Below are 26,163 nucleotides of genomic sequence, written 5' to 3'. Positions count from 1 at the left end.
ACATGAGTCTGGAAGACAGAGTTCAGTCTATGCCTACAAGAGCCACATCACAAAAGGCAATCAGCTGGACTTAAGGCAAGTTAGCCATGAAAGCACAGATGCCTTGGACCCCCCTCTACCCATGTCTCACTAAAATTAACCTTATTCTGTACAGACAGCAGACTCCAAAACAGTACTAGAAACTAAGAGTAAGAAGTATCCATTCACCAGAAACTGCAAAGATCTCCACCCAGTTCACTTCCCTGGAGCCAAATGAGAAGGTCACTCTTTTCCACGGGGAGAAGAGTTGGCCTGGAGGGAAGCAGGAGGCTCTTTGCCACAGATGCCTGTGATCTGGAGTGATACGAGCTGGACTCACTGGGACAGGGTGGAAAGAGGAGATTGTGGAGCCGCTGGAGAGCCATTAGGACGCCGGCAGGCTGCTGTCATTGCCCCTTCCTGAGGCTGGGCCGGGCAGACAGCACCGAGCATGGAGGAGACGGGTTTTTGCTTCCTTCAGCTGGCCCCGCCAGGCTGTTTCCGCTTTGACACTGCAAACAGAAGAGACTGAGCTTGCGATGTTGACGCCAGAGGGAGTGCGGTGAGGGCGTACGAGGCTGGACGTCGGTATATCCTCTGTGGTGCACGTTGGTCCTTATCTCACCCTCCTAAGTCCTCAACCCGAACCAAACTGAATAGCTTTGCTTGTCCGCTGGGGACTGGGTGGGTTCCTGGATCTCTACAGAGCCCTGCCTTGGTCCCCGAAAGCCTAAGGTTATTCCAAGCATTTGGAATGTAAATATACTTCAATCCTTGGCCAGCATAAATCCTTTTTTATATGGATGGACTAAACAGTGACCATTCAACATATGGTCTATTAAAAACCCGGACACAAAAAAATACATGCACCCCAGCGTTCATTGCGGCACTATTTACAATAGCCAGGACATGGAAGCAACCTAGATGTCCATCAATGGAGGAATGGATAAAGAAGATGTGGTACATATACACCATGGAATACTACTCAGCCATAAAAAAGAATGAAATAATGACATTTCCAGCGATGTGGATGGACCTAGAGATTCTCATATTGAATGAAGTAAGTCAAACAGAGAAAGACAAATATCATATTATATTGCTTATTATATGTGGAATCTAAAAAAATGGTACAAATGAACCTATTTGCAAAACAGAAATAGAGTCACAGATGTAGAGAAGAAACTTATGGTTACCAAAGGGGAAAGTGGGGGGGAAGGATAAATTGGGAGATTGGGATTGATATGTACACACTACTATATACAAAATAGATAACTAATAAGAACCTACGGTATAGCACAGGGAACTCTACTCAGTACTCTGTAAGGACCTATATGGGAAAAGAATCTAAAAAAGAGTGGAGGGACTTCCCTGGTGGCACAGTGGTTAAGAATCTACCTACCAATGCAGGGGACACGGGTTCGATCCCTGGTTAGGGAAGATCCCACATGCTGTGGAGCAACTAAGCCCGTGTGCCACAACTTCTGAGCCTGCGCTCTAGAGGCCACGAGCCACAGCTACTGAGCCCACATGCTGCAACTACTGAAGCCCGTGTGCCTAGAGCCTGTGCTCTGCAACAAGAGAAGCCACTGCAGTGAGAAGCCTGCGCACCGCAAATAGAGAAAGCCCGTGTGCAGCAACGAAGACGCAACGCAGCCAAAAAAAAAAAAAAAAGAGTGGATATATGTATGTGGATAACTGATTCACTTTTCTATACAGCAGGAACTAACACAACATTGTAAATCAACTATACTCCAATTAAAATTAATAAAAAAAAGTACAAGAAATTAGCTAAAGACATAGAGAAAATGCTTCTACTGAAGTAGATATGCTCTAAGAAACATAAGAAAAAAATCCTATCCATGTACTTGATCACGCAGAAGAAGATAATGCAGGTATACTAACAGCAGATGAGGCTATAAGTAGGCAACAGAACATGGTAAGTAAAGGCCATGTATAAATGGAATATGAGTCAGCCAAATTCAAAACTATACTGGCAACAGTCAATAGCAGCCTTGAAAATGTAGTAAAATGAATTCGTGAGGTAGAGGGCAAACATGAGGAACTCTAAATCCAGAAATAAGGCCCTCTGAAAATGATGTAACAGAAGATATCAGGTAAGAGGCTGTTGAAAAGCAATCCCATAGATAGTAGGGCTCTTGAAGAAATAAGGTTGCAAAATGTGATTTAATAGAACAAATTTTTCCCAGTACTAAAAGGAGGATGTAGTGGGGAGAAAAAGAAGGAGAAGATAAGAAGACTCCAAAGCTATACATTTTTCAGCAAAAAATAATTGTATAATAATCCTGTAAGTATCTTAGCAAAACATCTTCTAAAACTAATGGCGAAAAACATTTCTATCAAGAAAGGATAATACAGATGACCATATACTTCACCAACACATTATTTTAATGCAGTAGAAACCACAGAGCTTTCAAAGGAAAAGGATATAATAACAAATTTGTGAATCAGGTCAAATTAATAGTGGTGTGAAGGCAACATAAAGTTATTTTTGGATATTAAAGACTCAGGGGGTGGGACTTCCCTGGTGGTCTAGTGGTAAAGAATCCGCCTTCCAATGCAGGGGACGTGGGTTCGATCCCTGGTCGGGGAACTAAGATCCCACATGCCACATGCCGTGGGACAACTAAGCCCATGCGCCACAGCTACTGAGCTCGCGCACCTCAACTAGAGAGAGAAAACCCACACGCCACAACTAGAGAGAAGACCACACGCTGCAATGAAAGATCCCGTGTACCGCAACTAAGACCCAATGCAGACCAAAAAAAAAGTCATCTGCATTACTAAAAAAAAAAAAAAAGACTTGGGGGCAAAACCTCAAATGTCTTTAAGGAATTAAACTGCTCAAAGATACTTGCCAAAACACCCAGAGATAATTAAAAATGAAAAAAATGGACATTTCAGTTTCAAAGAACTGTGGAAACCAGAACCAGTCGAGAATATAAGACCAGCCTACAGTTATTTAGCCTTTGGTGTCAAATTTATATAGAAAAATTATCTGTAAAAGATAATTAGAAGGCAAAAAAGAGCAATTCATAGTAGAAGCATAGCAGTAATAATGACCCTTGATAGATTAAAAGGCACGTAATAAAAAGGAAGACAAATTCTATAAGTAAAAAGAGAAATTAATGCAAATACCTGACATGAGATGAATAATCAGAATCACCATCAGATGAAGAAAGCAAAAGTGAAATACAACACACGGAGGGCTTGAGTAGCATAAAAAGTGGCATTAAGTTAATAGATAACCCACATTTAAAAAAAATCTATAAGAGAGTGCTTTCAAGTGTTCTTGGCACATTTATAAAAGTTGACTACATATGGACTGATCATAAAGACAAATATCCTTCAAAACATAAGTTATAGCAACCAAATTCTCTAGCCACAAAGAAAGAAATGAAAAAGTTAAGAGGAAAGGTTTTATGACAGCAACCAAGAAACTCAACCACTTGGAAACTTGAAAAATACCCATCTAAGAACTTTATAACTGGAAAAAGTTTTAAAAGCAAATATATTTATCACATCTTTATTAAGAATAAGGAAAAATCGCAAACCACTTGTCTATGATAAGTCGGGGGATAATTATTTAAGGTACTTGGTATGTGATCTTGGGCAAATTACTTAATCTTTCTAAGCCTCTATTTCCTCGTCTGTAAACTGGGGATAATGACTTCCCTCAATGGTTGTTGTGAAGATGAAATTAGATAATGCTTGTAAAATATTTTAATCACTATGCCAGCCATCAAGAGAACATTCAGTAAGTCTGATCTGTTAAGATTATCATTATTTAAAATTATGTTTACATTAAGTTTGCAGTAACTGAGAGAAGTGCTAATGTATCACTACGGAGGGGAAAGTGCAGGAGAGTCATCTGAAATATAGTTCACAAAAACTACATAAAACGAATATGTGTAACTCGAATAAAATCAAGCCTCCTTGTTCTCTCCCTCTAAGTACCACCTTACCACAGTGACACATCTAAAAGGGACAAAAATGTGACTTTTAGAAAGCCTTGAAAACAATACAGGTATTGAAGAATAGAGAGATGTGGTTCACATAATATATCAGGCATCTTGCAGCGAAACTTCTAAAAAGTCTCTTTGGGATGTTTCCCTGAAGAGTTCTGCCTCCATGGCAACTGCTCAAACCTGTCTTTTTGCCTCTCGGGACCCTAGAGCTTTTCCCTTCAGGTGTTGCTTCATCCCCTCTCACAGGGCTGGCCATGGCTCTCTGCCTCTCTCACGTGCATTCCCCTCAGCCAACGAACTGATCTTCCTTCGGGACTCGCCCTTAGTTTGGAGGGGAAGAGATGGGTGGGTTTTGATAAGTGAATACTTAAAATTTAATAAATTGTGCCCTTGCCATCTAAAGGGCAACAATACCAGTCTCCTCCTCCTGCAACAATACATGGAAAATAAATTGGAAGGAAGTACACTAAACAGATGCCAGTGATTGTGGCTGGATCATGGGGCTGTAACTTGTTGCCAGTTTTCTGCTTTCCTGTAGTTTCCAAATTTTCTACAGTGAAAACATATTACCTCTTTTTGGTAAACTGTGATAAAATTCACATGCCATAAAACTCACCCTTTTAAAGTGTGCAATTCAGGTTTTTTTTTTAATTATATTCACAAAGTTGTACACCTATTCCCACTATCTAATTCTAAAACATTTTCATCATCCCTAAAAGAAACCTTGTGCCCATTAGCAGACATTCTTGTTCCCTCCTCCCTCCAGCTCTGGAAACCATTAATTTACTTTCTGTTGCTATGGACTTTCCTACTCTGGACATTTCTTATAAATGGAACCATACAAGAGATGGCCTTTTGTGTCTGTCTTCTTCTACTTAGCATAATGTTTTCAAGTTCATCCATGTTGTAGCATGTATTAGTACCTCATTCCTTTTTATTGGCTGAATAATACTCTTAGATGTATTACTTCCATAATGGGAAAACTATTTTAAAAAAAGTAATGAGTACATAAGCATAACCCTTGATTGTTAATTCTACTAAGAGTACACTGGTACACTCCAGTAATAATAAAAAATGATTTTTGATGATAGATTAATTATTTTTCAAAATCATGTATTTAAAAAGCATAGTGAGCCTATTAAACCTGTTTTTTTCTGACTCAACCTCTCAACTAAAAAGAACATAGGAACCTAGGGCTTCCCTGGTGGCACAGTGGTTGAGAGTCCGCCTACCGATGCAGGGGACACGGGTTCGTGCCCCGGTCTGGGAAGATCCCACATGCCGCGGAGCGGCTGGGCCCGTGAGCCATGGCCGCTGAGCCTGTGCGTCCGGAGCCTGTGCTCTGCAACGGGAGAGGCCACAACAGTGAGAGGCCCGCGTACCGCAAAAAAAAAAAAAGAACATAGGAACCTAAATGATATCTTGCTGAATATCAGACATAGCAATTGAGCCAAAAGAGACAGCTGTGGACAACCAGGATACTTAATATACGATTCTATCTCAAAGAGATGAAAAATTCTTGGCTTTTAAATTTTGAGTGTTTAAAGGGAATATTTATGGTAACGAAAATGAGCAATTTTAAGAAATTGTTGGGAACTTAGCCCATGAACTATTCTGTGGCAATCAATTGTAGTTAAGATTTTTTTAAGTTGGATAATGTAGTATAATCAGCTTTATATTCATTAAGAAAAAAAGTTCCAAATTCGTTTGTATGCCTCTTGTGTATTTGTATACCTGCAAATCACAAACACATAAATATTGCACACTCAGTGCATGAATTTAATGTTATAATTTTTACTCGGAAAGGCAGATTCTACATATTCTCAGTTACAAGGGAGATAGTTTGATCAAAGCTGACTGCAGCTAGTTCATATTAAGGAAGGCTTCAGTCAAAAATCAAATTCTGTAAATGAGTGACTTACCCAGGACATAAAATTTGAAGCGGTTCAGACATACTGACGGTGCAGTGGGGTGGTGACCAGAAGTGGGGTTCTTGATCTAGGTGTTGGTTACAGACGAATGTTCCGTTTGCAAAAATTCATCAAACTGTACACTTGTGATCTAGACACATTTCTCTATGCATGTTATACTTCAATATCCTTTTTTAAAGTCAAAAATATATATAAGCAACAAAGGACACTATACATTGTTTTCAGAGGGCCTGTAGTCCTCATATGGGTGAGCCTTAGCCAAAGGCTGGATCAGGAAGCTCTGTCAAGAATTGATAATTAAAATATTGGTCAAGTCTTTAAAGAGATGTCAAAGTGCTCATCTGAGAAAGCTCATATCAAGTCTGCAGACTAGATGCCCTTAAAAATCCGTCCTTGTATAGAGAAGTCTCTATAGTCCTCTGTCATAAATTGTTCATTCCAAGTATTCTCTAAAGATGTCACTTGGGTTAGCGTCTGAAGCACCAGAAAGACCACCTGCTGCGAAACCTTCAGATATGATGACAATCAAACAATTGCATTTAATCATTGATGAGACTATAACGTGTCGGTTAGGATTAGCTTATGCTCTCATTCAGGCAAATGAAGAAAACTATTCCCCCACCACCACCTGCCCCCCAGGATTTCTTAGCAACATTAGACCAGAAACACAAAAATGCTGGTAGACAAAAACCTTAAAAATCTCTTATTTTATTCGAGGTTATTGGCTGCCAGCAACGTGTGGATTCTAGCTAGTATTTTCAGAACATGTTCTTATACCCTCCAACTCTAGGTAGGAATTATTACATGAAAGATTGTACATTATTTAAAAGCAGGATGAGGCACTGTTAGTGGGAGTGGAAGATGGTATCATTATTTTGGAGTGCCACTGGCATTCAAAAGACTTTAAAATGTCCATAACTTTCATCCAGTTATAAGACTTTACTCCTAAAAAACTATTTAGGATTACAAAAAGATTCCATTAAAGGAGTGTTCATCATATTACTGTGGAAACAAAATATTGGAAACAATTTTAGAAATCCAACCACAGGGGAGGGATTTTTAAAAAGTGTCCATATAATGGGAGAGTATATAGCAGTTAAAAATGTTATAGGAGTACATTTATTATTTCAGTTAGAGGTTCATGAGTAACACCATTCCTTAAAAATCACGTACCTAAAAAAAATTATGTACCTAAATATACACAAAAATATTTGGGATAGAGATACATTAAAATATTAATGCCAACTGGGATTATAACTGATTTAATTTTTCTTTTTTTCTTATCTACATACATATTCCATCTTTTCTATAATGAACATGTGTTATTTTATAACAAAGACATTTTACAAAAAAGTGAGGTTGGGGAGGTAGGAAAACCAGGGACTATGATATTTATGTGTGTGGGAATACATTCTTCTTTCATTAAGTGGAATTAGTGTCTATTCTTTACTTTTTCTCTGCGTATCACGAAAGCTGTAAGTGACGTTGCCTTTCATATGGCAGGAAACAGCCTTGCTGCTGTTGGCACCTTTCTTTCCATTCTGAGCACCCATCCTACTCCATCAACAGCATCATCTTGGAGCTCCTGGTCATTCAGCTCCCTTGACTTCTATCAAAGGAACTAATATCTCAATAGGCCCAAAGGCACAAATTACACAGCCACTCAGCCTAGAACAACGCAGCAGGGCTACACCGGCTGCACACGAGGTGTAGAACAAGCCCACGGCAACACCTCCTTCTGTACTCTTTCCAGATCAAATCATGAGACTTTGAGAGATGTCAGTTCTCGTGTCAGAAGAGAGTCCCTGGTCTACTTCAAATAAATCAATTTTGAAAAATTTAGAATCGGAAATATTCCAAAGGTTTGCCGTTGATTTTGGTTTGATGCACACAAAGGGAAACAATTTCCCTTCCTTGAAGCCTCTTTCCAGGAGCCTTAACGCTCGGCTGCCAGATTTAGCCTTGGCTCCATCTCTACCATGTCTAATATTCCTCCGTGCTATTGATGTGAGGCCAAATCGCCTCTCTATTTAGAGTGCACAAGAGCAGATGTCTTGATGAAAGGGGGTGTTGGTGAACCTATATTGAAAAGAGCCAGGAGAACGTGCTGTAATGAATGGAAGCACACAGCTTCACGGCCTAAGGTGTTAAAAGTACATTCACACGAAAGAAGCAATAGCTTCGGTCACATCATATGAGAAATAAAAGACAGGAGGGGAAATGATAGAGGAGGCAGTCAAGAAATCAGCTGCTCATTCGAATCACTGGGGGAATTTGTTTCGTTTCAAATACTGCCGCCTGCGCAAGAATGTCCTTGGTAGCACTACTTGTGATAGTCAACAACTGGAAACAAACCGTCGACAGTATGATGGATATAGAAATAATAAATTGAGGCCTGTTCACACAATGGAATATTATACAGCACTAAAAATGGATGAACTGGGACTTCCCTGCTGGTCCAGTGGGTAAGACTCCACATTCCCAATGCAGGGGCCCGGGTTCGATCCCTGGACGGGGAACTAGATCCCACATGCATGCTGCAACTAAGAGCCCGCATGCCGCAACAAAGATCCCACGTGCCGCAACTAAGACCTGGTGCGGCCAAATAAATAGATAAAATAAAAATTTAAAAAAAGATAAAATTGAAGAGCTTCTTTAAAAAACAATGGATGAACTACGGCTGCATATATTATAATGAATCTTCCAAACATAATATTGAGGGGAAGAGGCCAGACACAAAAGAGATTGCATTTATATAAAAGTTCACAACCAGGCAAAACTAATCCCTGGTATTAGAAGTCAAGGCAGTGGTTGGCTCAATTGGGTAGTGATTGAATAGAGGCTTAAGAAGAGATTCTGGGCGCTGGTGATGTTCTGTTTCTATATTCAGGTGTTAGTTAGATTAGGTGAAGGTGTGTGGTCAGTTTGTGATTAATTCTTTAAGTTATATACTTATGATTTGTGTATTTTTCTTGAAATAAGATACAGTTCAATAAAAATGTTTAAAAAATCCAGAGTCCTGGGCCCTGACATGAATTTCCTAAAGCTGTAGGTTGTAAATTCCTGGGGGTATTCCAGTGTACAGCAAAGGCTGAGAATCACCGGGACCAGATGATCCAGGTCCAGTGGTGCGCTGGAGCCAGCCTCTACGAGCCCACGAACCAACTGTTAAATGTTCAGGACTTTTGCAAACCTGTTAAAATAGGGTCAGTATTGAAAAGTAAAGTAGATAAAGTTTCAATTCAATAAAGTATACTAAAGACAAAGGTACTAAATACTCAGAACTCACCCCTTTGTATTTATTTTACTGTTATCTATATTTTGAGGTTATCTGTGCACATTTTATCTGTATGGTGGAAAGGCTATATAACGGTGTGCTACTGTACCATCTCTTTCCAATTCCAGCTCAGTCACAATGATGGCTTCAAATTGGCCATGATGGGAGTATTTATACCAGTGAAACTGGCAACCGCTTCACATCAGGGCTTGCTTTCTTGTTCTGTTGATTGTCTTAAGAAAGTGATTTTAAAATGTTAATAATGCAGATGAAACTTAAAAGTGTGTAATATGTTTAGCTGTTACATTATGAGCAGTACATTTAAGGAAATATCTTATTATATTTAAAAGCTATTATCTGGTTCAGCAGTCATTCATATCTTTTTTTTTTTTTTCATTCATATCTTTTTTTTTGCGGTACGCGGGCCTCTCACTGTTGTGGCCTCTCCCGTTGCGGAGCACAGGCTCTGGACGCGCAGGCTCAGCGGCCATGGCTCACGGGCCCAGCCGCTCCGTGGCATGTGGGATCTACCCGGACCGGGGCACGAACCCGTGTCCCCTGCATCGGTAGGCAGACTCTCAACCACTGAGCCACCAGGGAAGCCCCCATATCTTTGATGAATGCGTACAGTTCTGATATATGTCTTCGTTATTTCACTTTTATCTTACTCATTAACATAAGGGAAAGTATCAGACAACGTTTATATGGGAATTACACTCATCAGTTGTACCATAGGTGAGTTCTCAAAAACAACAAGTGTTTTGTGAGACTAACCAATTAGCTAGATGGAGTTCACAACAAAGAGTATTCTTTATTTTATTATTATTTATAAATTGTATGCTACATACATCCTTTGTCAGTAAAATTTTTAATCAACTTATGTATGCACATAAATGCATTCCTTTTTTCCCCAGAGTGCTGGTTGATCTACCAGCATATCCCTTTCAAGTTTAAGATTCCATGACTCTCTATTATAATTTAAGAAAGAAGCAAACAAAATAAGATGGGAGCCTTACAGCCTCCCAGGCGTGAGTTTCAGCATCAGATAGAGTAATGACTATACTTTAGAGAGTACAGTATATTTCACTACTCAAAATGTGGTCCTTGGACCAGTAGCGCTGGCATCAGTGAGGAGCCCCTGGGAAACGCATCATCTCAGGTCTCATCCTAGAACTTCTGAATCAGAATCTGCTTTTTATCGAAATGCCTAGGTGATGGGTATGTACATTAAAGTTTGAGAAGCACTGCTTTAAAGCACTGCTTTAAAAATAAACTTCTTAGTATGAACTGAAACTTGTATAACCGATCAGTTGGTGATCTGTAAGCATCTCGCACCAGTTGAGCCACAGCACTGGGGAAAACAACGAATTGCTACACCTAAGCCTGAAGAAAAGGACATACATCTTGCCATTTGTCACATCTGTCAAATACTGAAAAGGGAAACTGAGCCACTAGGAAAATAAAGGCCATTCTAGGCCACTTGGATTCTTAATGTCAAAAACAGGGGGAAAAGTACAAGTAAGAAAATAATCGTTATCAGTAGCTTTCCTGCATGTATATGATGACTAGGACACATTGCCAAAGGCTTGGTTCCTAAAACCCAAAGCAGGGCAGCAAGGGCCACATGACAAAGTGTGGTAGCTGGAGAGAGGAGTGTGATGAAACACTTCCCAGAGATGTAATTTAGGCCAGGGTAGCTATCAAGTGCTGAGGGTGAAAGAGGGAAATCGTAGTGCTTATGAATTTCCCAGTCAATAAAGCAGTCGGCAACCCAGGGCAAAGAGAAAAGACAGGGCCAATGCACAGGAAAGATTCAATACTGGAGTTAATTGAAATGATGGGAGGAAGCTCTCACATGTTTTGAAATTGAAAGCAAAATTGTTTTACTGGCAACACTATTCTCTGGAAATATTTCTTAGTTATTTGGCTGAAAACATAGTGGATACTTTGAGATGCAAAGGTCTATGTGGAAAACACGTTAGATACTTAAACAGTGTCTGGAAGGAAATGAGAGCCACAGATCTCCAAGAGGAGCTTGGTATTAGTCTGAGGCAGAAACCGAAGCAATAAAATAATTCAAGTAAACCCTGGCAACCCTAGACCGTGAAGAAGACAAATGTAATTGTACCCAGGCGTGCCCACGCCACTGGTACTCAGAGACGCCGCTGGTACTGAGACACGATTGGGCCCATTTTCACCCAAGAAAAAAGGTCACTGTAATCATCCCTTGCAATATCAGACTTCAGATGACTGAAGAACATTTAGCAGCAAAACGACATGAATGCCCTTACGTGTTATAACATTTTCCCTTAAGATACCTTAGCATGGCTAGGAAGAGAACTCACCCTTATTGAGCACCTACTATCTGTTTAACATGTGTGACTTCATAGCATCCTCATAACCCTCTGACAGAGGTGATACTGTTAGCATTTTACAGACGAGCAAAATAAGGTTCAAAGAAGTATGTCACCCACATCACATAGTTAATAAAAAGCCAGAACTCCAGAGACAAAATAAAAAAGCTCCATACTTGATGAAAACAGGTATCTCAACAGAGACAGCTTGGAAGGGATCAAGAGTATGGAGCTGTTATGGTTCGAAGACGAGGCAAGACTGGTCTATATTGGTGTCAGTGAAGATAAGTGAGGCTTCTCCTAGAACCCACCGTATCTTTACATTGCTGGAATCCTCTTATCACCCACTTCTGGCTGTATATTAGGTTTCAGATGTATTTCAAACTTGATAGCTGTAATTTGGGCTAAGTTGGAGGCTTCTGAAGACTGGGCACGTTTCAGGCAGTGTTATGTAATAGAACTGAGCCCTGGGCTGGGCCTTGGAAACCTGGGTTCAGTTCCAGCTGTGCCACTTATGAACTGCAAGAGTGGTGAGTTACATTGCTTCTCCGGGTAGCAGATTTTTTTCACCTACATGAGGTTGGATTAAGTATCCTTAAGAACCTTTCTGGGTCCATGATTCAACCCTCCATGACTCAACTGCTTACAATTGTGACTTCCATCAAAATATATTAGAAATGACCTGAAGAGTTAACAAGTCTGTCCAGACAAGACTGCTGTGTGGTTCAAGTTACCAAATATAAAACAAAACAAAACAAAAAAAACCCCAAAATTCAAAAAACCCTACAAGAATAATTACTTAACTCCTGTACTCTACCATCTGCAAGAATAACCTGGAATTTAATGTTTTTAAAGTGTTTCCCCCCCCCCCAGGATATATTTAAAACAAATATATATTCAAGTTCTTAGATCTGGGTACAAATCCAAGCTCTACCTCTAATTAGTTCTCTGAGTTAACATATCTGAGTTTCCCTTAGGCTTCTGTAAAATTGGAATTAATAATGAATATTAGCTGTAATGCAGTAAAGTGTCTGGCATCTAGTAGGAGCATAATAAGTACTGGTTATTGTTATTCCAGTGGTCATTAGGGGTCTGGACTACCACTGGGTAACAATTCAAAGGAAACTTCTCCACAGAGGGATGGAGCCTGAGACTGTACCTCATTAGCACTGGGAACTTGCCATTCATCTGTGTCTATGCAATAACAAACTCAGGTGCAGAGTGGAGAAATGTAATCATGCTTCTTCTGGACCTACGTGCATCTATCTCTTTCTTTCTTTGTAAAAACCTTCTAATTCACCCTCAGTGGATAAAACCTTGTAAGAGAAATGCTGATGTATTTGACAGGACAGCTGGAGGGAGGGAGTGTCTGAAGACAGGAGTGTCCTGGGACATCTGGAAAGAGTGCCTGTCAGACCCACATTTCATTTTAGTGGCTTTTTTTTTTTTTTTTTTTTTGCCTATTTCCCAGTTTCTGCCCAATGCGCACAAAGAACAAAAGATTCTAGGAGGAGGTGACTTGACTTTGCTTATAAGCCCCACCAAAAAAACCGAACAATTTTGATGCTGACATGTCAATAACCAATCCATGCACGTCCCATCCGTTTGAGTGACTGCTTCTTGCCCTCCCTGCCAAAGCTCTCCCTTTCCCCATCCCCTCCCCCGGCACTCAAACACTCTCCCACCCCCTCCCCCTTTCTACAAACGCCACACTTTTTGTGACTTATTTTTCCTTCCCCATCCAAATTTTGCTTTGGTGTTGCCAGGTTGGTGGGAAGCCTGGGTGAACAAAAGATGAACACAAGAACCAGATTCCAATTGCCTGTACTCTTTGAACCCCATCCTTCACATAATGAGGTTGAACTGCCTGTTTTCTAAAAGGAAGACCAATAGAAAGGTTAAAGAAAAAATTCCTGTTTTCTACAGGTAAATTTCCTGAGCAAAAAAACACAGTAAAGTGTCAAATATTTCCAGGCGTGTTTTAAGATAAGTCAAGTATATTAACCAAAGTCTCTGAAGTTCAAAAAAGCAAACAAATGATTGCTAATTAAATTACTACTAGAGATACCATGGTCATTCTGAAGCTTCTTTCGGTGCTAACATCATATGATTCAGAGTATAATTTTACTCTTTAAGTAATTATAGGTTTATAGCTGTTATACGGATAATTTACGACATACCATGGTCATAGCTAAGCAAATATCAGTTGATAATGAGGCCTTAACCTGTAATGGGATCTTCGCAGTCTAACAGTGCTCTTATGATCTATTTTGTAATGATACACTATATAACAACTTTTACAGGACAAAGGTGTAATAGGACAGCTTATAACAACCCCTTAAATGCTTAAAAGTATCTCTTAACTAATTAAGCTTTTAGGGTTATTAGCTTGGGTTGGGGTTTTTCAGTACATTAAAAAAGATGATATAGTAAAGCTTTCTCTAGTAATCTATTCCCCATTTTATTTTTTATTATCCCTTTATATCATACCCTCTGAGAAGGATTAACAACTGTTACAAATTATTCTACAAAAAGTAGGAGGGGAGTATGAAAGGGGGGAAGGAGACGGTTGTCAACTCCGGCAAAAACTGAAAATGTCCTGCTTAATCTTTAAATACTGGCCATTTTCAGAACTTTAGCTGGTATTTAACTATTAGGTATCCAAATCTATCTACGTGGCACATATCAGACAAACTGAGGTTTCAGAAGGAATCTGGTATGCCAAATGGTAATGCTTTCTCATTGATGCTGTGAAGATTCAGACAGCTCACAATTTTGTTTCAACGCTTTTGAAGCAATAACACCTTGAGTTTGAGATACTGTAATTTAGCAGTTCTAAATGAATGCATGTCTCCCTCTTGGTTTGAAACTCTACATTCTGTCTTTCTTCAATCTCTCACCCTTTTATTATCTATCCTGACAAAAATGTGCTTGGAAATTCTTTTCCATGCATACATAGAACTGCAAAGTAGTCCCACAGGGTGGAAAATGCTGAACTTCTCGTAAATGTACCATTGACCCTCAGTTCAAACTTCTGGCATGTATGATCTTGATTTATTTTCTCACTTTTCCTACATGAATGTTTAATATCTTGTCTTTTAAATCTGTTTGTGAGATCCTTAAAACCAGAGACCCCATGGTAAAAACTTTCTTAAATTTTTGACAGGGCCATGCCAGAAAGTACATATGAATACTTAATATTTTGCTGTTTTACAATACTTAAGAGAATGGAATTTATTCTTTTGTAACAGCTGTGCCACTGAATGTTACTACATAAGCTGTAATTACCAAGTTATCTCAGGCAAGTCGCTTAACCTTTCGTGGTCCCAGTTTCTCTACTGGAGATAAGATTTTTCCAATTAGAGAATTTAGGTTTTGGAGTAAGACAGCACTTGAAAAAAAATATTATTTCTTCCATTTACTAGAGAAGCAGGAATTGAACCTATTACCTAACCTCTCTGACCTTTCAATTCCTCACCTGTCCTTTGGCGACCAAGGGAGTAGTTACACCTAACAGGGATTTTTTTGATGCAGATTGAGAACATAGTATAAAGAATGCGGCACGTTACCTGAACTTCGGTTCACGCTCAAAAATGTCAAGTATTACTGTATCAATTTTCTTTCAGCTTTAGAGTGCTAAGATTAGCATAGATGTAAAATCTTAATTATCAAGCACCCAAATCCCCAGTATCTTCAGCTATTTTGGCGCCACTTGGATCCCCAAAGTGAAAATGAAAAGTCTTGAAAGAACATACTGACTCAAGGCCCATTTTAGTACCACTTTGCTCAGAGTAAATAGAATAATTTTAATAATCACTGAAATTGTGATATTCATAATTGAGTCAATAAAAACATGACAAAGACGAACCGTTTTAAGACAGATGACTAAGAAACTTGTTCTGAAATGCATGCTCAGAATTAGACACAGGATGTCAGCAATTTATGGTCATGGGTTTGCACACAGAACACTGACCTGGCTTGCTGGAAGTGAAGAACAGAACACCCTGCTCACAGCTGCACTTACCTACACAAAAGAGAGAAATACTTTATAAATCCTACTGCTTGCTAGGAGCACATGGGGAGCCACTGACATTTTAAACATACATTGTTTTCCTTTTTTTCCCCCCAAAAGGGCAGAATCTGCTTTACTTCTGCCAAGTGTCGGTGTTAAAATGGCATTTCTTGGGGTCATATACCTCCTAAAATGGCTAGGTTAACTTTCTGCAGCATTTCTGAAAGTCTGTTTCTGAGCCTTTGGGGATGATACAGAATAAAGCATGTAACCACAAACTCAGGAATAGGAACAAGGAAAACCTTACAGGCATTTAACAATATGGAAGTCGACGAAGTGGACACGCTATTCTTCCAAAATAGCATTTTTTGGACCATATTATCATAAGTAAAAGTCCAAATGATTCTGGTTTTTACTATTTGATTACATTTGTATAGTTAATAAGTTATGCTGTTGTGCCAGTGACATCAAACTACCTATGTTTCTATTTTCACCTCTGTGATCACAATAGCCCCTATGCACTTAAATTTACGCTCCTCTCAAAACAACAATCAATGGCGCAAGCTTAGAGTACTATGATTTCACTGCTTCCGACTGAGTTTTCAAAATCTTCCACGCTGGGATGAACAAGTTAAATCCCCTCCCCACGAATACGTCCAAATACAATCCAGGTATCTCAGAGGAAACCCCAGTTGAATAATAATTTGCTGCCCACTTCACCTGCGGAGCGGTGTGTAGACATTATTTACATTGAAAAGAGCTTGTGTTTCTTTTCTAGCAATCAGTGACCCTCTTGGGCATCTACAGAGTTACCGGAAATGAAATATAACTCCAAATTTCTGAAGAGTGTTTTTAAACAAACTTATCTGTATGTTTAGAAAAGCCTAGCGTTTGCTGCACACACAGCCTATTGGCTATTTATATCTGCTGATAGTGAGAGCACAGTTATACAGAGATGAAAACTACTGATAACATACTTCTGCAGCTTAGAGAGGATCCACAATACGGTATAGAATATGCAGCACTGCCCCGGTTGGTGGTGGGGAGCCCCAAACTAGTGAAACCTCAAGCTGAGCGTCTGGCTGGGGTTCAACAGAGCTGCGTGAACAGCACGGGTTGGGGGAAGTTCAAAGTCAAGGCGACTCCTCTGGTCTTAACTTCCTAGGTCTTCCTAGGTCTGGGTGCCTTTGTGTATATACCGATCTTCGTATCTTTCCCCGCCCCCAACCCCAGCAAACGTGTGCAGTCAGCTCGAAAAGGCACCGCTCGTGTGCTGACGTGCAAAACCAAGTCAGAACCCTGCGCCTGGCGCTCCCCTCTAAGTTTCTGGCTCCTCCAAGTCTAAATATTGACACTGCTCCTCGGTTGAGATGTTTGATACTGCTGAGGGTAGAAACGGCAGAGCGACAGTAGGATCGGGTGGTCCATTTTTACATAGCTGGGCCTTCCTTCCACTTCGTCTTCTGTAGTAGGGGTTGGATTCCCTGTCTGCATATCCCCACCCCCCGTTTTTCTCCCCGAAAGCTGAGCGCGCAGAGACAAGGTAAGGTGTTTTGCCAGCCCCTCATGGCAGCTCCTACTGTTGTCACAGCAACTCACAACAGACTCCATGGACACCGGCTGGTGGTGGGGAGCGCCGAACTCTGGGCTGACCGGTCAGCGGGGTGCAAGAGCCCAGGGGGCTCGGGTATCCCCCTCTGCAGTCCCACCACCGTCCTTCCAAGGAAAAGAGCCCTCTGGTCTGCGCGGCACCCCGCCCCGCCCGCCTGCAAAGGGTGCCTGTTGTGCATTTTCTCAGCTCCAAGTTAGGGGTGCGGCTGGACGGGCGCTCCTAGGAATCTCTTCTGCTTGCCTCTGATGGCGGGGCTCCCGGCCTCGCGAGACAGGCGAGGGCGGCTCCCAGAGCAGCTCGGTCCCACGACTCTCGCTCGGGACGCTGCCCGCCGCGTGGCGCGCGGCCCGGGGCTCCCACAGGCCACCCGCCGGGGCCGGGGCGGGTGGAGCGAGGCTCCGCGGCGGCCGCTCGGAGAAGTTTCACAGCATAGCGCACTCACGACACAGAACCTACCCTGAAGCCGAGCGAGACGCCAGCTCTCTCCGCCTTCAAGGGCTGGGGGAGCGGGGGGCGGGGGGGGGCGCTGGCCCCCGCCACTCAGCAGCAGCCACGACTGCGCGCGGTCGCGGGTGTGCGGGGCCCCTGCGCGCGGCGCGCCGCCCGCCGCCCAACTTTGCACAAAGGCAGCATGGCACTGCTCGCCTCCCGGGCTCGCCCGGCGCCGCGGCCGCTCTTCCCGGTGCCGGGCCGGAGGGGCTCGCCCCTTTCCGCCGCCGCCCCCCAGCCCTCCCCTTTTCCTCCCGCCCCCACCCGGCTCTCAGGCTGGCTGGCCGGCCGGGCGGAACAGAGCGCTCGGCACCCAGCTCCGCCGCCTTGGCGGCCGCCGCTCGCTCCGTGACGTTAGCAGCCTTCGCGGCTATTTATAGCCACACGGTTGGATTTCATTCATGAAACCGGGGCCTGGTGTGTCTGTGCGCTGGGGCGCGGGTTGCAAAGGTGCCTCCGCTTGACGCAGACCCGGGGGGGCCCGGCCTCGGAGGCGGACTGCCCGGGGCTGACGTGCGCAGTACCTGGCAGACCCCAGCCCCACTCGCTAGCGGCCGGGCGGGGAGGGGCAGGACGACCAGCCCCCCCCCCCCACCTCCACCCCACCCCGTCCTCTGTCCCCAGCACTCCACCCATTCCCGTACAACTGCTGGCCCTTTGTCCCAGGCTCCGGAAAAGTAAGTTGGGCCACTAACCGGCTAGGCGGCATGGTTTTCTTCCCCCAAGGAGCTGACCGGCCGCGGACTCCGAGGGAGGACATGGGCTTTTGTTTCAAAACCGAGCCCAGCTGCTGACTAAGGGCTGCGTTAGCCCAGCCTGCTCCTCCCCTGGGCGCTGCACGTGTTGGCCGGCTCCCCCCTCTGGGTTACCTTCCTCTGTGACTTGGCTCGTGGGGGTCCCCGCAGGGGGCGGTAAGGTCACACGGGCTGCCCCCCGAGTAAGTAGGCGATTTACAACCGCCTACAAATGGCTGAGTGAGGAAGTGAAATTGATTCTGGCCGCTCGTGGGTTGTCAAAATTCTTGGATGCCCACGACAGTCCGTCCTTCCTCGTGAACTCTTTCTTACTCTTCCAGGCTGACTTTGAGCTTTGAGGACAGGACCAGGGGCAGTTTTCATGCACGCACGTAAAAGGTACTTATTTAGTGTCTACATACAGTGTGTCAGGTACCCTGTCAAGCTCTAAGGAGGTGACAGCGAACACAACCAACCTGGTGCCGGCCCTCAACGTGCTTTCAGTCAGCCTATTAAAATTACTGTGTTTTAAACCTCCTTATTCCCAGCTTATAAACAGGAAATTAGGAGATAAAGGTATTGATGTGTTCAGCTACCTTAAGGGGCTTGTTCCTTTAATAAACCTTCACCGAGAAGGCTGTCTGTGTACTAAGGGCTGGGGATACAAAGATGGCAACAATGTCCTCAAGGAGTTCTCAGCTAATGGGTTCCTGACGGTTTGCAGGGCTGGGAAAGAGGGACCCACATTCTATTGCAAAGGCTGTCTCTTTGTGTTATCCCTCAAGAAACAGAACATTAGAAAAAAATTATACATGCGAACATACCCCTCTCTCCCTCAGTTTCTTCCAAGAAACCATCTTCAGATTCCCAGATGGAATACTTGCTCTCCCTTCGTAGGCTCCCCAGATGAGTTTTACTACATTGGATATTCCTACTCTTCCTCACTAGTTTATATTCCCTTTGGGGACCAAGTCTTGCCTGGTGCTCTCTGAATTTCCCAGAGACCCCAGAATACAGTGATAGTCAGTGTTTTTACAAGGAAGGTTATTAAGGGCAACCTGCTTTGTTTAAGCCATCCTCACTGAACTATCTGTTGGGAATGGAATTATTAGTCCCTAATCTTTGATACCCAGAGAAGAGGATAATGAAAAGTCAAGTATGGGCGTCTACTCTAAGAACTTCAACACAGATATATGAGGGGGTGATCATTTACTTGGCACAAAACAGACTTTGCTTAGTCTATGTAAAAGTGACTCCATTTTGAAAGGTTTAATCAATATATTATACATTTTTTTCAGGAACACATTTCTTTCTTGGGAAAAGTTAATTAACCCTGTTCACTCCTAGCAATCAGTTCGCTTTATTGCAAGCCATTTCTCTTCAAACTGTCCAGAGGGGCTAAAAAATAGTGTAAAACCTCAAAAGAAATAGGAATCAACTGTATTATGGCCTTCACATGTGGCAGGCAACGGGTTAGGCTAGGAGATTCCAAACACAGTGTCTCAAGCCTCACAGCAGCGGATGAGGTAGATGCCATTGTTAACATAACCATTTTATAGATGAGGAAACTGAGGCACACAGAGGCAGTTTCCTGAGATTTTGACAGCTGCATTTGCACCTGGGTCAGCCTGTGCTAAGGCCTTATTTTACCACTAATTGGCTTTTTGACATCCTGCCTCTTCTCAATTTCTTTCATTTCCCCAGTTATAAATTAAAAAGAATTAAATGGCTTGTTAAGCAGCAGGTAGGTGGTAGGACCAGAAGGACACCTATACAAAGACCCCAGTTGGTAGGCAACTGTTCAGACGTTGCCCTCCACCCCTAGGGGGCACTGAGGCTCAGATAGGCCTTCCAAAGGATGCTTCTTCTCCAGGGGGCAAAGAATTAACCATCATTATGGAATTACCCAGTTGGATGCCTACATCTGAGGGAAAATGACCGGAAGAATGTCCAGGAAAATAAATTGGTGTAAACAATAATTCAGGTGCGGCAGAGGAAAGGTCGTGATTTAAGGAAGTCCTTCCCAACCAGGGCAGTGATTTGAGAAAGAGGTTGCCACAGTGGTGCTATGTAGCCCCCAAATTTTACACATGAAACTCAGGATTCTAAAAAAGTTGGACAAAATGAGTACAGACTATATTTTGCCAACAGGAAAGGAAAAGAACAACAGCAAATAATCCTCTGAAGCACTGCCATGAATCTTGTTATTGCCCTGTTCTTGTTATTACCACAAAATAATCCACATGTGTATACTAAAATTGTGGCTTGCTAATAAAATCAATACCATTCACTTTTAATAAATATAAAAATTGGTGGGAATTCCCTGGTGGTGCAGCCATTAAGAATGTGCCTGCCAGTGCAGGGGACACGGATTTGAGCCCTGGACCAGGAAGATCCCACACGCCGCGGAGCAGCTAAGCCCGTGTGCCACAACTACAGAGCCTGCGCTCTAGAGCCTGCGAGCCACAACTACTGAGCCCACGTGCTGCAACTACTGAAGCCTGTGCACCACAACTACTGACCCCGTGTGCTGCAACTACTGAAGCCACACACCTAGAGCCCGCGCTCCACAATAAGAGAAGCCACCGCAATGAGAAGCCTGCGCATCACAACGAAGAGTAGCCCCCGCTCGCCGCGACTAGAGAATGCCCAAGCGCAGCAACAAAGACCCAGTGCAGCCAAAAATAAAAGAAAAATTTGGTACTTAAGCTTAATTAAACCAACACTGTGTATTTAAACACTCAGCATTATACTGCACAAAAGTGGTGTAAAGACTTTTGACTACCTTTTATGGTAATTATTTACCGAAGTCACAGGATTAAAAAAAAAATCTCACAATCAAGATACAGAAGTTTCATCATCATAAAAGAACTCCTTCATGCTAAATCTTGGTATTTGCATCCCCCCACCAACCATTAATCTCTTCTCCATCTCTAGAATTTTGACATTTTGAGGCTTACTTTAATAAGAGCATACAGTATGTAACGTTTTGAGATTGAATGAAAAATTTGTTTTACTAGGCAGAATGCTCTTGAGGTTCATCCAGGGTGTTGCATATATCAGTAGCTCATTTCTTTTTATTGCTAAGTAAACTATTAGATGGATATACCAGGATTTGTTCATCCATTTTCCCATTGAGGAACTTTTGAGTGGCTTCCAGTATTTTGCCATTAAGAATAATACTTCTGTAAACATTGCATTGTAGGTATTTGTGTGAACTTAAGTTTTTTATTTCTTTGGGATGAATGCCCAAGAATGCCATTGCTGGGTCATATGCTAAGAAACTGTCAAACTATGTTCCAGAGTGGCTGTACCATTTTACATTCCCACCAGTAATGTATGAGAAATCTAGTTTCTCCAAGATCTCACCAGTATTTGGTATTATCAGTATTAAAAAATATTTGTTTTCAATTGTACAGTAGCTTTGTAGGGACAAGTCATTGTGGTTTTAATCTGGATTTCCCTAATGACTAATGATGTTGAACATCTTATGTCCCATGTCTCTTTTTGCTGAAATATCTGTTCATCTCTTTGGCCTACTTTGTAATTGGATTTTTTTAACTACTGAGTTTTGAGATTTTTTTTTTCCTTCAAAAATATATCCTGGAGCAGAAGCAAGAAGAACTACAATCCTGCAGCCTGTGGAACAAAAACCACATTCAAAGACAGATAGACAAGATGAAAAGGCAGAGGGCTATATACCAGATGAAGGAACAAGATAAAACCCCAGAAAAACAACTAACTGAAGTAGGCAACCTTCCAGAAAAAGAATTCAGAATAATGACAGTGAAGATGATCCAGGACCTTGGAAAAAGAATGGAGGCAAAGATGAAGAAGATGCAAGAAATGTTTAACAAAGGTCAAGAAGAATTAAAGAACAAACAGAGATAAACAATACAGTAACCGAGATGAAAAATACGCTAGAAAATACGCTAGCAGAATAACTGAGGCAGAAGAACAGATAACTGACCTGGAAGACAGAATGGTGGAATTCACTGCTGCGGAACAGAATAAAGAAAAAAGAATGAAAAGAAATGAAGACAGCCTAAGAGACCTGTGAGACAACATTAAACGCAACAACATTCGCATTATAGGGGTCCCAGAAGGAGAAGAAAGAGAGAGAAAGGACCCGAGAAAATATTTGAAGAGATTATAGTCGAAAACTTCCCTAACATGGGAAACAAAATAGCCACCCAAGTCCAGGAAGTGCAGAGAGTCCCATACAGGATAAACCCGGGGGAAACACACCGAGACACATAGTAATCAGATTGGCAAAAATTAAAGACAAAGAAAAATTATGGAAAGCAGCAATGGAAAAATGACAAATAACATACAAGGGAACTCCCATAAGGTTAACAGCTGATTTCTCAGCAGAAACTCTACAAGCCAGAAGGGAGTGGCATGATATACGTAAAGTGATGAAAGGGAAGAACCTACAACCAAGATTACTCTACCCGGCAAGGATCTTATTCAGATTCGATGGAGAAATCAAAAGCTTTACAGACAAGCAAAAGCTAAGAGAATTCAGCACCACCAAATCAGCTCTACAACAAATGCTAAAGGAACTTCTCTAAGTGGGAAATACAAGAGAAGAAAAGCACCTAGAAAAACAAACCCTAAACAATTAAGAAAATGGTAATAGGAACATACATATCGATAATTACCTTAAACGTGAATGGATTAAATGATCCAACCAAAAGACACAGGATTGCTGAATGGATACAAAAGCAAGACCCATATATATGCTGTCTACAAGAGATCCACTTCAGACCTAGGGACACATACAGACTGAAAGTGAGGGTATGGAAAAAGATATTCCATGCAAATGGAAATCCAAAGAAGGCTGGAGTGGCAATACTCATATCAGATAAAATAGACTTTAAAATAAAGAATGTTACAAGAGACAAGGAAGGACACTACGTAATGATCAAGGGATCAATCCAAGAAGAAGATATAACAATTATAAATATATATGCACCCAACATAGGAGCACCTCAATACATAAGGAAATGGCTAACAGCTCTAAAAGAGGAAATTGACAGTAACACAATAATAATGGGGGACTTGAACACCTCACTTACCCCAATGGACAGATCATCCAAACAGAAAATTAATAAGGAAACACAAGCTTTAAATGACACAATAGACCAGATAGATTTCATTGATATTTATAGGACATTCCATACAAAAACAGCAGATTACACTTTCTTCTCAAGTGTGCACAGAACATTCTCCAGGATAGATCACATCCTGGGTCACAAATCAAGCCTCAGTAAATTTAAGAAAATTGAAATCATATCAAGCATCTTTTCTGACCACAATGCTATGAGATTAGAAATCAATTACAGGGAACAAAACGTAAAATACACAAACAAATGGAGGCTAAACAAAACGTTACTAAATAAGCAAGAGGTCACTGAAGAAATGAAAGAGGAAATCAAAAAATACCTAGAGACAAATGACAATGAAAACACGATGATCCAAAACCTGTGGGATGCAGCAAAAGCAGTTCTAACAGGGAAGTTGATAGCTATACAAGCCTACCTCAGGAAACAAGAAAAATCTCAAATAAACCATCTAACGTTACACCTAAAGGAACTAGAGCAGAAGAACAAACAAAACCCAAAGTTAGCAGAAGGAAAGAAATCATAAAGATCAGAGCAGAAATAAATGAAATAGAAACAAAGAAAACAATAGCAAAGATCAATAAAACTAAAAGCTGGTTCTTTGAGAAGATAAACAATTTGATAAACCATTAGCCACACTCATCAAGAAAAAGAGGGAGAGGACTCAAATCACTAAAATTAGAAATGAAAAAGGAGAAGTTACAACAGACACCGCGGAAATACACAGCAACCTAAGAGGCTACTACAAGCAACTCTATGCCAATAAAATGGACAACCTGGAAGAAATGGACAAATTCTTAGAAAGGTATAAACTTCCAAGACTGAACCAGGAAGAAATAGAAAATATGAACAGACCAGTCAGAGGAATGTAATTGAAACTGTGATTAAAATCCTTCCAACAAACAAAAGTCCAGGACCAGACGGCTTTACAGGTGAATTCTATCAAACATTTAGAGAAGAGCTAACACCCATCCTTCTCAAACTCTTCCAAAAAATTACAGAGGAAGGAACATTCTCAAACTCATTCTACAAGGCCACCATCACCCTGATACCAAAACCAGACAAAGATACTACAAAAAAGAAAATTACAGACCAATATCACTGATGAAGATAGATGCAAAAATTCTCAACAAAATACTAGCAAACAGAATCCAACAACACATTAAAAGGATCATACACCATGATCAAGTGGAATTTATCCCAGGGATGCAAGGATTCTTCAATATACGCAAATCAATCAAAGTGATACACCATATTAACAAACTGAAGAATAAAAACCATATGATCATCTCAATAGATGCAGAAAAAGCTTTTGACAAAATTCAACACCCTTTATGATAAAAGCTCTCCAGAAAGTGGGCATAGACGGAACCTACTTCAACATAATAAAGGCCATTTACGACAGACCCACAGCAAACATCATTCTCAATGGTGAAAAACTGAAATCATTTCCTCTAAGATCAGGAACAAGACAAGGATATCCACTCTCACCACTATTATTCAAAATAGTTTTGGAAGTCCTAGCCACGGCAATCAGAGAAGAAAAAGAAATCAAAGGGATACAAATTGGAAAAGAAGAAGTAAACTGTCACTGTTTGCAGATGACATGATACTATACATAGAGAATCCTAAAGATGCCACCAGAAAACTACTAGAGCTAATCAATTAATTTGTGAAAGTTGCAGGATACAAAATTAATGTACTGAAATCCCTTGCATTCCTATACACTAATGATGAAAAATCTGAAAGAGAAATTAAGGAACCACTCCCATTTACCATTGCAACAAAAAGAATAAAATACCTAGGAATAAACCTACCTAGGGAGACAAAAGACCTGTATGCAGAAAATATAAGACACTGATGAAAGAAATTAAAGATGATTCCAACATATGGAGAGATATACCATGTCCTTGAATTAGAAGAATCAATATTATGAAAATGACTATAGTACCCTAAGCAATCTACAGATTCAGTGCAATCCCTATCAAATTGCCAATGGCATTTTTTACAGAACTAGAAGAAAAAGTTTTAAAATTTGTATGGAGACACAAAAGACCCGGAATAGCCAAAGCAATCTTGAGAAAGAAAAACGAAGCTGGAGGAATCAGATTCCCTGACTTCAGCCTATACTACAAAGCTACAGTAATCAAGACAATATGGTACTGGCACAAAAACAGAAATATAGATCAATGGAACAGGATAGAAAGCCCAGAGATAAACCCATGCCCCTATGGTCAACTAATCCATGACAAAGGAGGCAAGGATATATAATGGAGAAAAGACAGTCTCTTCAATAAGTGGTGCTGGGAAAACTGGACAGCTACATGTAAAAGAATGAAATTAGAACACCCCCTAACACCATACACAAAAATAAACTCAAAATGGATTAGAGACCTAAACGTAAGACCGGGCACTATAAAACTCTTAGAGGAAAACATAGGAAGAACACACTTTGACATAAACCACAGCAAGATATTTTTTGATCCACCTCCTAGAGTAATGGAAATAAAAACAAAAATAAACAAATGGGGGCTTCCCTGGTGGCGCAGTGGTTGAGAATCTGCCTGCCAATGCAGGGGACACGGGTTCGAGCCCTGGTCTGGGAAGATCCCACATGCCACGGA

The 26,163-nt window shown here is 41.4% G+C and overlaps 1 protein-coding gene across 7 annotated transcripts in view; it reads right to left on the bottom strand.

Annotated features, from left to right (window-relative positions):
* Nucleotides 1-18,441, bottom strand: part of RHOBTB1 (Rho related BTB domain containing 1) — a 70,339-nt gene extending 51,898 nt beyond the window's left edge. For 2 of the 7 annotated variants that reach the window (XM_060034945.1, XM_060034951.1), the window contains exon 1: nucleotides 17,647-18,011. The gene's annotated coding sequence lies outside the window, so the exon portion shown is untranslated. The other 5 variants (XM_060034947.1, XM_060034946.1, XM_060034948.1 and 2 more) reach the window with 5 other exon arrangements.
* Nucleotides 18,442-26,163: the final 7,722 nt, after the last annotated feature.

The sequence above is a fragment of the Delphinus delphis genome, chromosome 16 (assembly GCF_949987515.2).
Source record: "Delphinus delphis chromosome 16, mDelDel1.2, whole genome shotgun sequence".
Taxonomy (NCBI): domain Eukaryota; kingdom Metazoa; phylum Chordata; class Mammalia; order Artiodactyla; family Delphinidae; genus Delphinus; species Delphinus delphis.
Note: the sequence above shows the minus strand (reverse complement) of the source record. Positions and strands in the feature narration are given on the sequence as shown.